The sequence below is a fragment of the Ovis aries genome, chromosome 1, assembly GCF_016772045.2.
Source record: "Ovis aries strain OAR_USU_Benz2616 breed Rambouillet chromosome 1, ARS-UI_Ramb_v3.0, whole genome shotgun sequence".
Classification (NCBI taxonomy): domain Eukaryota; kingdom Metazoa; phylum Chordata; class Mammalia; order Artiodactyla; family Bovidae; genus Ovis; species Ovis aries.
The window spans coordinates 87,119,666-87,133,692 of NC_056054.1; positions in this window are offsets into that span (position 1 = coordinate 87,119,666).

The following is a 14,027-nucleotide window of genomic DNA, read 5'->3' on the forward strand; positions in this document are numbered from 1 at the left end:
GACTCTGTGTGACCCCATAGATGGCAGCCCACCAGGCTCCCCTGTCCCTGGGATTCTGCAGGCAAGAGCACTGGAGTGGGCTGCCATTTCCTTCTCCAATGCATGAAAGTGAAAAGTGAAAGGGAAGTCGCTCAGTCGTGTCGGACTCCTAGCGACCCCATGGACTGCAGCCCACCAGGCTCCCAGGCCTAGTGCTGCGCTACGCAAGTCACATGCTCAACCCAGCGGTGATTTAGTCAGGTTTCCTGTCTCTTTGCCAGCCGCCCTGGCCAGGCTCCAGGTTGGCTGGGAAGGGGTGTGGGCCCCCTCTGCTGGCCAGTAGGTGAATTGCAGACAGGAAAGGCCAGAGTGGAATCATAGGCAGTTACGGTGGGTGGGACCTGAAGGTGGCCTGACCCCGCTGAGCATTTTTGTTGTTGTTCACTCACTAAGTCGTCTCCGACTCTTCGTGATCCCATGGACTTCCCTGTCCCTCACAATCTTCCGGAGTTTGCTCAAACTCATCCACTGAGTTGGTGATGCCATTCAACCATCTCAGCCTCTGTCGTCCACTTCTGCCTTCAGTCTTTCCTAGCATCGGGATCTTTTCCAATGCGTCCTGCCTGTGAGTGTTTGAGGGTCTTCTGTGGAGCTGTGAGTTAGCAGTGGCCTGCCACAGGGACAAGGGCACTGGCAGCAGCAGTTTGGGGAGGCACAACGTGTTGACATAAGTCCTCTTGGAGGAGGTCGCCATTAGCCCCACCATACAGCCTGTAGCCCTACCATAGAGCTGGGCATTTTACAGCTGAGGAAACTGAAGCCAGAGCTGCCACCTCATTGGATAGAATTTGCCTTCATGGCTCCTGGCCTGGGGAGCTTCCCACCCCCCACTTATGCAGGGGAGCTGAATGGTTCAGTCCTAGCGGGCTCCCAGGGTCCTTCACCTCTAGTTTTCAAAAAAATCCCATCCACCCTACTCCTTTGGGGCTGCAAAGAGGAAGGGCAGGAACCCGTGTGGTAGGGAGGACACAGGGCAGAGGCCGAGGTTCCTGCTATGTCCTTCCACCAGCAAGGTGCAGTTCCAGGGAAGGTCTTGAAGGGCAAGGCAGAGGTCATGCGGCTTGCGGCATCCATGCAGAGAACGCTGTCCTTGGAGAGGACAGAGGCCCCAGAGATTGGGCTCCAAACTGAGCCTGTTCCTTCTCCAGTGTCCTCATCTCAGCCTGTGGTCCCACCATCCACTCCCCACATCTAGGCACTGAGTCGTATGTTTTTCTTGTTTGAAACTCCAGAATCTGCTATGATTTTCCATCCCTGCTGTTATTGCCTTAATTCAGACCCATCCCCACCCCCTTTATTCCACCACAGCCTCCCAAACCTCCGTACGGATGCTCCCTTCGCTGCTTGCCAACCTCTGCCTAACAGATCTGCCTAAAATTCAGATGTACACACATCACTTCCCTGCTTATAAATCCTTTAGTTGCTCCCTTTGCTTTAAGGAAAAAATCTTTGCCCATGTCACTTGAGATTTGCTTTCTGCAAATCTCCTCTTCCCACCCTGAATCCATGTGCAAAGAAGTGCCCAGAAATCCAGACCTGGCTTCACTTTCTGTCTCCCCACCTTTGCTGCCTGCTAATGACTGGGTGCCTCCTTCCCATCTCACCTCCAACACATCCACATCCTGAAAGGGTCCCTGGATTCCCCTTGCCTCTCAGCTGGTTCAGCTGTGGTCTGAGAGGACACACAGCTTCTTCTAGCTCTGTTAGAACCCTTAATGCAAGATACTGGTGAAGACCTTCATTTTCTCTCCTACTAGACAAGGAAATTCTTGAGGACAGGGTTTTATGTCTTTCTTTTCTATGTAATACTCACAGCCAAACCAGTGTCTGCCACCTAACAGAGGATCACTGAATGAGTGAGTGAAGATAGACAGGAACCAAAAGTGAGGAGAGCAGAAGTGGCTGGGAGAGGAGGGAGTGACCTGGAGGAGGGTGTCAGCATCCCCTGGACACACATTTCTCCCAGGTCCAGCTGCATGTCAAGGGGCCTCCCCTTTCCCGCCTCTCCTTGACAGCTGGTGCCGTCCAGCTAGTTCTGTGAGGGCAAGGGGCCTGGAGGATGATCAGGGACCTACACTTTAAACTGAGAGCACCCTTCCCCTCCCGGGGGACCCTGCCAGCCTCCCCACAGCCCTTGGGGCTGGTGGGAGAAATGGAAACATGAGGTGCTGGGACTGATCACCTATCCCACCCAGCGCTGAGTATATGCACCGGCTGTGTGTACGGCCCTGAGTATCCCACCCAGCACCGAGTATATGCACCGGCTGTGCGTACGGCCCTGAGCTGAAGCCCTGAGTCTGTGCACATTCGAAGTGACTGTCCTTTGTCTAGCTGCAGATGGGACTAGGGTGGGCACAAGCCACAGGGGGCAGGGATGAGCTCTGGCCAAGTGCTGGAGGATGTCTGGAGCTGGGGTGCTCAGCCAGGAAGTGAGACTTGACCGGATCTTGAAGCAGAGAGAAAAGGGCCATGGCATTGCTGGAAGGGGATAACCTGCATCAAGGCCAGCAGTCAGGACACACTGGAGAGCGTATTTCAGGGCCAAAAAAACAGATGCTTTGCTGGCTCCAGGGTTTGGGGAAGGAGTGGTGGGAAGTCAGATGGAAAAGGGACTTTGGAATCAGGTCCTGAAGGACTTTGCCCAGCCAGAGTTTGGCCTTGATCAGTAACTAAGGTCAAATGGTGAGGCCCACAGGACAGCTGGAAGGTTGGGGCTGAGTGGTGGTTGTCTTCAGGAGTAACGCCTAGCAGAGTGGCCAGGCAGCGCCCTGCACTTTCCTCAGGGCTATTTTCTCCAAGGCCAGCAGAGGGCAGGACAGACTCACGATGTTTCCTGAGGTCTGGGGTGGGGTGGCTCTTCTGGGAGTGGGGAGGAACACCAGGTTCAGAGGGTTCAGAGGGAACAATCCAGCTGTGCACAGCTGTGTGTGTTTGTGTGTGTGTGTGTATTGTGGTGGGGGTCAGGGCAAGCCGGCTCCTTCCCTCAAAAGGCTCGTGCGTGGCCGCTGAAGCCACCAAGTTTGGGTGACCTAATAGGACAGCCCTGCGTTTGGTATCCACCCTTCTAGGGCACACGTCCCAGCTGAGTCCAGCTCTCCAGCTGTGCCCTTTGCTTTTGGTATCCCCAGCTCCTCACCGTAATGAGGGAGCCCCAACCTCAAGAGTATCTGAATTGGACCCCCACTGAGGGCACCCCAAGTTCTTTGAAATCAACCCAAATCCAGGAAAGCAGCTAGGGAAAAGGAAGGCCCATCCCCTGCTCAGTCCCCTCCCCCCAAAAGGAGGGGGGAAGTTTGTCAGGAGACAAGCGGAAGTCATCCTGTGGGCATCTGACAAAGATTTGCCCAGTGGCTTCTATGTTAGACAGGACACGAAAGGGCAGCATCCTGGCCCAGAGTTCCCGGTGCACAGGGTCAGTGACTCCCACGACCTAGCTGGTAAGGGCTGAGGGGCTAGGAGTAAAGTGCCCAGAAGTCTTGAGGAGAAGAGGATGCTTCTGCTCATCTAGCGCTGCAGAAGTTTTGACAAAGGAGGTGATACTGGTGTGTATGCTCGATCGCTGTTGTGTCCGACTATTGCCCTGGACTATAGCCTGCCAGGCTCCTCTGCCAATGGAATTTTCCAGGCAAGAAATACTGGAGTGGGTTGCCATTTTCTTCTCCAGGGGATTTTCCCAACCCAGGGGTCACACTCGAATCTCCTGTGCCTCCTGCATTGGCGGGTGGCTTCAAAGGAGGTGATACCGGAGGTAGGCCTTAAAATAGTAAGATTTTGCCAGATGGAGAAAAAGGAAGGGCATCCAGAACAGGGGAACCAGCAGAGCAAAGACACAGAGGTGATGTTGTGATAAGAGAACACTGATGAACAGTTATATATGCTCCCACCCCGAGCTTTACTGAGATGTAATTGACATGTAACACTGTATAAATTTAAGATGTACAGCACAATGAATTGATATAGGTATATATTGTGAAATGATTACAGTGGCAATTGCAATTAATAATCATTATTGCAAAGTTACTGCCACATAAAGGTAGTTAACCGCACGCTTTTTATGTGGCACTCCTCCTGCTCTAGTATTTATTTATGCTTCTAATCCTCACATCAACCCTCACAGTGCCATGATGCCCACTTAATGGATGAAGAGACTGATGGCCAGGGAAGGAAAGTGACAGCCCTGATAAGAAACTTAGGAGCTGACCTACCAGGCAAGAACCATGTGACCCTACTCTGCCCCATGCGACTGGAGTTAAGCCGGGGGTGAGTGGGTTGCAGGAATATCACAAAGACCAAAAAGGTCTTCCTCCTCCAGAGGACCCCACCCTTGGTCTTAGCATCCCTGGCCAGGCTGTGAGACCTTCCGGTCAAACACTGCTCTCAAACAGCTATCTATCTGATGGTCTTATCACTTTTGCTTTTCCTTTTAAAAAAGTTGTTGTTTTAATTGTATTCTTGCGGGTTGCAGATTTTGTCCAGGCCTGGGTCAGAAAGAGAAGGAGGAGCCCTGGGGTGGAGGGAGAGGAGAGGGGCTGGACCAGGGCAAGTCAGCCTGCGCCTCCGAGGCTTGCCCCCTGCCTGAGTGGGGGAGGTGCTGGGAGAGCAGGGCTCCCTCCACTGACATCTTCTTCCAGATGAGAGACAGGCCTAATCCTATGGGGCTCCCCTCCTCTGCAGGGGCCCCTCCAAGCCTCTGCTCTGGACCTTGGGACAGCCATCGTCACATCCTCTGAAAGCCCCTTCTTAGAAATCACCCAGAGCTTCTAAACTGGGAGCTCGCAACTTTTCCTTGCCAAGTGAAAGAGAAAGTCACTCAGTTGTGTCTGATTCTTTGTGACCCCATGGACTGTAGCCCGCCAGCCTCCTCTGTCCGGGGAATTCTCTAGGCAAGAATACTGGAGTGGGTAGCCATTCCTCAAAAATCAATTTACATACATATATTAAATCGTTATGTTGTACACCTGAAACTGTCATATGTCAATTATATTCAATAAAAATCATTAAAAGTTATAAAAATTTTGATAAATACTATAAGATCAAGGGAAGGCGTATAAAAATTAAGAGCATTCTGTCCACCCCTGCTCCTGCTCCCATCCTATTCCCCAGGGAACCACTCTTAACAATTTCTTGTTTATCCCTAAGGCATGTTCCTTATAAACAAGCATACATAGATACACATCACTGTATCTTTTTTAACACAGTTGAATCATAACTATATTATTTTATGGCTAGCTTTTTTCTCATTTAATGTCATATTTTGGGCATCCTTTTTATGTCAATGTCTGTATTTCCACCCATTCTTTGTACTGACTGCAAAGTCATTGTAAGGACTCAAGTAACCAGTTCCTTTTTTTGCTGGACATTTAAGATGCTTCCAGTTTTTACTATTCAGATAGTGCTGAGATGAACAGCTGTATTTGTAGATTAATTGACTGCTGATTAAAATCTGAATATTTGTTACCAGATTGACTTCCAAAAATGCTGTAACAACCTATAGTACCATCAGTAGTGTATGAGAATGCCCATTTTCTTGCATCTTTACCAATATGAGTATTATCCACCTTTAAATCTTTATTGATTTGATAGGTGAAAAATAATATCTCATTAAAAATTAAGTACCTTTTAGAGTGAGTTTGAGAATATTTTCCTATATTTGTTGACTATTTTAATTTCTTTCTTCTCTTTTTGTGAATCCCATGTTATTGATGTTTGACCATTTCAAGGGAGGTCTATGCATCATTTTCTCATTGATTCATAGGAGCTCTTTGTATATTAAGGAAATAAGCATATAAGATCCATTTTATTATCTGCTATATACTCCATGTTTGGAAAACATTTGTTAAATAATGATTGCTAATTTATGACTTCTTTCTCCGTTTTCTCAATCTAATTCTGGTACATGGACCCTCAGAATGTTTATCAGCATGAAATGGTCTGCATTGAGTTGATGTGACTCTGGCTAAAAGCAAAGCCAGAGTCCCAGAAGCCTCACTGTGGCTAAATGTAGGCTGTCTGTTGGCTTTCTGAATATTTTAAGTGGCTTGAGGCACCACAGGGCCAGGGGCCCTAGCGTGGGAGCTGCAGCCACAGCTCTGGCCCCGTCAGTGCAGCTCATTTGATCAGCAGTGTGGTCTGCACCTGTGCGCATCCCTCGGTCCAGCTGTGAATTCTTGTGTTCGTGTGAGTGGGCTGAGTGTTTGCATATTTTCCTCTTTGTTTACAGGCACTTAGGGGTGTGGGTCCCTCTTCCCTTAGCAGAAAGTCCCTGAGCCTGCTCCCAGGCCAGGCTCAGTGGGACGTTACTGGTGCTGATTCCTGGGGGTGGAGGAGGGGATGTGGAAAGCAGGAAGGTGGGCAGGAAGAGGCTCCCAGCTGCCCCCAACCTCTCTGGCTTCTCCACATCCTTGGGGGAACCTTCCCAGGGACATGTTCCATTCCTTTGAGGTGTGGTGTAGGGACCCAGGCAGGATAAGAGCTGGTTTGCAGGGCCTGAGATTGGGAAGTGGGGTTGCTAGACACCAAATAAGAAGGAGTAAGGGGCAGAGATTGTGCGGGGTGAAGCAGATGGTGAGGGGAGGCCCTGGCCAGGGGGAGGTGGGTTTCAGGCTTCTGGGCAGCCCCTCCCTGCTCAGCCTAAAGGTGGTTTCACTGGGGTTGTGCTGTTCCCTCCTGGTCCTGGGGTGTGTGGGAGGAGGCTCTGAGATCCCAGTGGGAGCAGGGGCTGGGGGTGGGCAGGGGTGGCAGGCAGAGCAGGGAAGGAGAAGCCTGGTAGAGCCGCACAGCTGACTTAGAAGCCTCCAGGTTGGTTTGTTTGTCTAACCCAGGGCTGACTTTTATGAGACCGCCGCATTCCTGGGGATTGGCGAAAGCGAAGGTGATTAATGGGGTTGGCCGTGGTAGCGGGAGCAGCAGGAGGCGGAGGAGGAGGCAGCCAAGGGGAACCTGAGTTGACACCCTGAAGCCCCAGATCCCCAGCACTGTGGTGGGCACCCCGCAGGGTAGTGGTGGTCCTGCGGAACCCAGCATCCCATCGCCTCCCTCCAGGGCTGGAGAAGGAGAGATGTCCCTTCTCTTCCAGGGCACAAGGCTGGGCCCTGTTCTCTGCCTGGCGAGCTGACCCGAGGTTGGGAGGGGACAGAGCCAGGGCAGGGCCAGGGGCAGGTCTACCCGAGTTCTGCCCTGGAAAAGCGCCTGAGGCATGTGACTCATCCTGTGGAGCCTGAGCTTCCTCTGAAAACAGGGCCAAGAGGTAGCTAGCTTATAGATAGTGCCTGGCTCTGCTCTCCTTAACCCTTCTTATCTCGTGAGCGCCCTCAACCAACGAGGCCTGGACCCAAATGGAGTATCTGGGGAGACAGTGAGAAAGCGCCATCCTTTGTTCAACGTGGTTTATGTTGGCCTGCAGAAGATTATTCACTGAGTAAATATACAGATCTACCATGATGACAAATTTGAATGCTACTCTGATGTACAATGCAAGTCAGTAGGCATTCAGCTTGTTTCCCTTCCATGCCTGTTAACAACCAGTGAAAATGTAAGCAGGTAGGGTAGGGGGCCCTGGAGAAAGAGAATCAGGCATGGCTTTCTTGACATAAGAGAAGCCATTTTTGTCCTAAGCCATTTTGGTTGATCTAAGTCTGACCACAATGCTTGCCCTTGAACAGGTCTCAGGAATTAATGATCTTAAGGGAAGTGAGGAAATGCAAGAACAAAGGGAAAGCAGTCAAGAAATAATAGTTCAGCCATAAAACAGAGTCTTGGATCTTCCTCAAGGATATACATCACTATCTGATGCCCGTTTTTGAGTTCTGCAGGAACTAAGGCCCCCACGCACGTGGAGGGCAGATGAGGATGCTGACTCTCCTGACTTCAATCAACTAAAGCTTGACTCTGTCCATCTTTACCCTAATTCCACACTGGATTGTTCTCTTCTCAAGACCCTTCAACAACATACATGTACCCTTAGCTTAAAAGGCTTCCCCAACTTGCTGTTCAGGAAGACACTGCTTTGGGAAAGATCTCCGGTGTTGTTGTTGTTGTTGTGTGCAGTTGCTAAGTTGTGTGTGACCCTTCATCCGTGGACTGCATCATGCCAGGCTTCCCTGTCCTTCACTATGTCCTTGAGTTTGTTCAAATTCATGTCTATTGAGTCAGAGATGCCATCCAACCATCTCATCCTCTGTCACCCCCTTCTCCTTGGTTGCTGCAAGTAATAAATCCTTCCTTCTCCAAGTCTTTGGCTAGGTTGTATCCTTTGGTTTGACACCTACCAAGAGGTGAATCCAGTTTTCAGGTAACAGTGACACTCAGAATATGGGGGTGAAGAACAGGGCACCAGAGCCAGAACCAGAGAGATGAGGAGAGGGCCTGCCTCACTGGAGCTGACTTTGTGGGTTGGTTCTGCATCTGCGAACGGGGCCTGGCAGGATGCCCTGCTCCTATGAGGACTAGGTGACCCTGGTGTGCAGGCTCAGCAGAGGGCTGAGGGGCCTTTCTTCTCCCAGCCAGGCTCTGCCCACCTGAGAAGGGCTGGGAGAAGGAGTCTGACTGTACGCTGGTTGTTCTCACCCAGAACATGGGTGGGTCTGGAAATCTCTTTCAGTTCTCCAGTCTGATACCTGAATCTGCACTAGATCTGGGTCTGGGCTGTCCAACTCTACAGTCAACTTAGCAGGCTGGGTTCAAAGAGTAGGCCTAGGATATAGCTGCTGTGGGGGGAGAAGGTGGGTCCTTTAGGGTTTCAGCAAAGGCCGAGAACCTGAAGGAGACAAGGGGCCCCCAGCTGGAGGTGAGAGAGGAGGTACTTGAGGGTCATTGACATGGGATATGTGTGTGCATATGTGTAGCGGTGTGAGTACATGCATCCGCGTGTGTGTTTTTATGTGGCTTTGTGTGTGTACATCTTTTAAAATAACATTTTCCCCATTTTCCTGTTTTTCTAGAGCAGGGCTGTTTGGGGCAGTCTGTCCTGGAACTGGAGAAGGCAGGGCAGTGTGTGTGTGTGTGTGTGTGTGTGTGTGTGTGTGTGTGTTGGGGTAGATGTCATCACTGTGGCTCTTGATAAAGTCACAGCAAAGCCTTCTCAATTTCTTTGGTGTTGTTTGGGGAATTTGTATGCCTCTGCCACCCATGAAATTAAGGACTTCTATTAAATTCATTTACCCAAAGAATGCATTGAGTGAGGCCCTGGAGACTTGTCTAGGTCAGAGACTGGGCCTGTGGGTCCCAGAGATAGAGGGAGAATAAGACATGAATCCCACAGCCCCAGGTCTACGGCGGGCAGTATGACGCATAGAGCAGGGAGGAGTTTTGAGGGAGCATCCCTCAGGCTGCAGAGGGTGCAGGGGGTGCTTGCTCTGCCTGGGACGGGCAGCAGGAGGCGCCACCTCCTACACTGTATCATGGATGAACATCAGCAAGGGCCCCATGAAGGGGGCAGGCACTGTGGCTGGAGATCCCACTTGCACCAGAGGTGTGAAAGAGCCTGGGCTGTCAAAGAACTAGAGGAAGCGTGGTGGCCAGACCTTGGGGACAAAGACCGTGGAGACAGAGATGCTTGTCTTGAGGGTCCCTTCTCAGTTTTTCCAGGGCCTGGCCAAGGGGTTGGGACTTTAGTCCGTGGCAGGGGACACCCACTCAGCTGCCTGCAGGGCCTGGATAGGGGGTGGGGGGTGTGAAGATGCTTGTGCAAGACGTTGCTCTGAAGTGGGCAGGTCTTTTCCCCAAGGTGAGCCAACAGGCTGTTGACGTGTCGCCGAACTCAGTCTTCAGAGAAGCTGGAAACTGAGATTTTTATGTGGTTTCTTTTATTTTTAGATGTTAGTAATTAATCCAAACTTAACACTAAGCACAACAATAACACACATGCAAGCCTAACAGGAAAGTTCTGCCAGCTGGATTTGGCTCAGAGGCCACAAGCGTGATCTCAGGCTGGGGTGGGAGGGGAGGCACCAGAGGTTCAGGGTGGGAGTGAGGGGCCGGGGTCTGCTCCCCATGGGGGCATCTTGGAACTGCTGTAAGGAGGGCAGGCTGCAGGGAGGCCAAGAAATCAACTGAGAAGCTGAGAGAAAAAAATCTTCCTCTTCATTCATTCATTTACTGAATGTTGATAGGGCACGTGTTCCAGGCAGACACTGTTCTGGACAGTGCTGCTAAGGGGATACCCAGAGGTGGAACTCCATCTCTGTTGAATATATATATTTATGGGTGTCCCCTTAGCAGCACTGCCCAGAACAGTGCCTGCCTCAACACGTGCCCAGTATGTATGTGTGTGTGTGTGTGTGTGTGTGTGTGTGTGTGTGTGTATGGGCTTCCGTTGTGTGTGTGTGTGTGTGTATGGGCTTCCCTTGTGGCTCAGCTGGTAAAGAATCTGCCTGCAATATAGGGGACCTGGGTTCGATCCCTGGGTTGGGAAGATCCCCAGGAGAAGGGAAAGACTACCTACTCCAGTATTCTGGCCTGGAGAATTCCATGGACTGTACAGTTCATGGGATTGCAGAGAGTCCGACACGACTGAGTGACTTTCGCTTTTTTATATATATATATATGTGTGTGTATATTACGGGCACTTCCCTGGGCAGGGGCTCCAGTGTTCAAGCTTGCACGCTGATGTCTTTGCTTTCCGGTTTCCTCTGCCTCCTTTAGCCGGATTTCCCCACCTGCTGGCCGAGGTCTAGGGTATCTCCTGTTCCCTCCCAGGCATCCTGTCCTGTCTTTGGGGGCCCCGGGGTTTGTACTTTGGGTCCCAAGCCAAAACTACCTGCATCACAACCTCTTTTCTGGATCGTGCCCCCACATCAGTGGGTAGTCCCCCCTTCCCTTCTGGAGCTTCCTGCGGCCTCTTTTGGAAACTGCAGTTTCTCTGAAAGCTCCCGTCGTGCTATAGCTCTGCCCTCCACACGCATCCTCCAGCCACTAGATTAGACCCTGGCGGGAGAGGAGCCTCCTCCCAGTCCCCGGCCCTCTCATCAGCACAATAGCAGACACTCTCATATTCCTGCAGCTGGCTGAGCAGCCAGCCTGGGCCTGTGCTAGTCTAGGAATGTCCACATGGGACCTGGCGTCTGTCCTCTAGTCACGCCCAGGAGAGGAGAGTAAGGCCTGGCCACCACCCACAGAAAAACTGCTTAATGCCTTTAAGATGGTCCCCAGAAGCCAATGAGGGCTATGGGACAGCAGAGACCCAATTCTTAGTGCAAGGCACTTGACCTTCATGGGCTCATGGAATCTCACCACAACCCATTAAACCTTGTTATTGTACCATTTTACAGGTGAGGAGACTGAGGCTCTGAGAAGAGAATAACCAGCGTGACACGGCATAGCTCTTTTTTTTTTTTTTTTTTTTTTGACCAGGGGGGTTGACTGCCAAGCCCACTTCCTTCATGGGGTTGAGGCATGCCCCTCAGTCTTGGGGGTCGGCTAAGGGCCAGCCTGAGTTGGTGGTGGAGGCTATTTCAGGGATGGGGTGTGAGAGCTGGGGGGCTGCCAAGGCATATCCCCATTGGCTTCTGTTGGACTTTCTCTGGAAATGGGGAGCACTTCAAGCTGACTCATGTATTATTTGTGGGCAGGCCTGACTGCTGGAGGAGTCTGGCAGCGCCCCCACCGTCCTCAGGCCCACGCCCGTCCCTCCCTCTGATCTCTGAGCCCATGGCTCATGCCTCCACCGTCTCCTTCTAGACAAAGGGTAAGCACTGGATTAGGAGCCAGGGGCCAGGAATTCATCTGTGACCTTGACTTCAGGTCTGCAAAACAGGCATAAGCACTGACTATCCTGCAGGGACTTAGTAGAGATCAAAACATTGAAGGTTACAGAAGGAAACTGCTAGAAAATTTTCATGGCATGATTCATTCATTCATTCTCCAGGTATTTATTGAGTGCATAACCTGTGCCAGGCCATGCATTAGATTTTAGGGATACAGTCCCAAAGAAGACAATTCTTACCTGGGGTTTAGCATCTAGAGGGGAGACAGGCATGAAATAGCAGCACAGACAAATACTTAAGTACCAAATGAATTGTGCCCTACGACATTATTTAACAGGATCACACTTGGAATCAGGGAGGTTTTCCTGAGGAAATAAGATTTAAGCTGAGGGAAGGGAGTAGTCAGCCTTGTACAGGGCAGTTAAGGGCCTCTGGGTACAGGGCATGAGAGCAAAGTCCTGGAGCGGGGAGTAAGCCAGAGGCTTGTGATGGGACATGGGGGGAGGGGAACGTGGACTGACAGCTGATTAGGCATAGCCTTGCGAGGTATCAGGTGAAGGAGTTTAAGTGACCTAACAACAATTAACCTTATCTCCAACCCCTGTCTCCATGTCCTGGGTCCCTGGAGCTTCTCCCTGCCTTCTTTGCCCAGAGTATCTCCACTCCACGTGATGAGAAATTGGGCTTGAGGAAGAGGTCTCAGGCCCCTACCCCCCTCCCTGAGCCAAGGGGCAGCTGATTGAAAGCAGACGCCTTGCCCTGGTGGGGCCCTGGCGGGAGCGGCGAAGCTGGCTCCCCACTGCTGACCTCAGACCTGCACCGCTGGCATGTCCTGGCCGCAGACTCTCTGTCAGCAAAGCCGCATCCGTCCTGCCTGGAGACGGTCACTGTGGCTGCCCACACCCCCAACCCGGCAATTTCTCTGCCACGGTGAGAAACCTCCTGTGCTCCTGGGCCAAGGCCCAGCCTCCTCTAATTGGGCCTGGAGCCCTAGCTGGAGGAGGAAGAGATGCCAAGAAGGTTCTTAGAAAGGCACGAGCCTGGGAGAGGTCCCTATCACCCTTACCCACTTCCTCAGCACACCTGTCTCAGGGTCATGCCAAGTGGGGGCACCATTATTCTCTGTGCCCCGGGCTAGGCTCTGTGCTGAATGCTTTACATCCTCACTAAATCCCCACAAGCAGCTCCATGAGGTGCGTGACAGGCTCACAGAGGGTACTTGTCACCTAGCTGGTAGGTGGCAGAACTGGGGTTTGGACCCAGGTGAAGTGAAGTGAAGTGAAAGTCACTCAGTCGTGTCTGACTCTGTGACCCCAAGGACTATATAGTCCATGGACTTCTCTAGGCGGGGAATACTGGAGTGGGTAGCATTTCCCTTCTCCAGGGGATCTTCCAAACCCAGGGATCGAACCCAGGTCCCCCAAATTGCAGGCAGATTCTTTACCAACTGAGCCACAAGGGAAGCCCATGACTCCAGTGGGCCAGTGGGCCCTGGCTCTTCCTGTCCCCCTCAGACATGCCCTGTGTCTGCTGCTCCCGAGGGAGCCCAGCTCGGGTCCACGCTGCTCAAGGCCCAGAGGTCCCTGAGGATCTTAGCACAGGGCACTGAGATGGACCCAGAGAATGCTGGAGCCACCTCTGGGCAGTGGGAGCCCCTCTCTTGAGCAACCAGAGCTCTGGACATTGTCAAGGGCAGTGTGCCCGATTCACGGTTTGAACCATGCCCAGCTGTCCCTTCTGAGAAAAGAATTACAATTTGATGGTTGCCCCTGCTTCCCCCTGCCCGGGAGCAGGTCCTGCCCACCTCCCTTCTGAGGCTGCTGCCTCCCCAGGTCCTGCTATCACATTCCCCAGCCCCTGTTGTGTACCTGGAGGAGTCTGGGATCTCCAGAGATGCCTCCTGGATCTCTCAGCAAAGCCAGCGCCACCCTGACTGCCCCGCGCTCTTAGGCAGCCCCAGAAGAGCATCCTCTTTCCTTGGCCCCCACAAGGAGCCCACCCCCCTCACAGACCCATCTGCTCCCCCGTTACCCTGGTGTCCCTGGTCCATTTAGCCCTCTTTTGTCCAAGCCTTTTTGTCCTCTGCCTGACCCCCTCCTTCAGATAGGTCTTTTTGCTCTGTTGGTCAGTCTGTCAGTCAACAAGCATTCACTGAACCATATGGACATATTGGCAAGAGCTCAGGAGCTGGAGCCAGCCGCCAGGGATACAGTAATGCAACTCCCTCGCGGCCCTGGTTCCAGGAGCTCACGTCTGGGGCTGCCACGGTGTGAAGAGAAAAGGCTC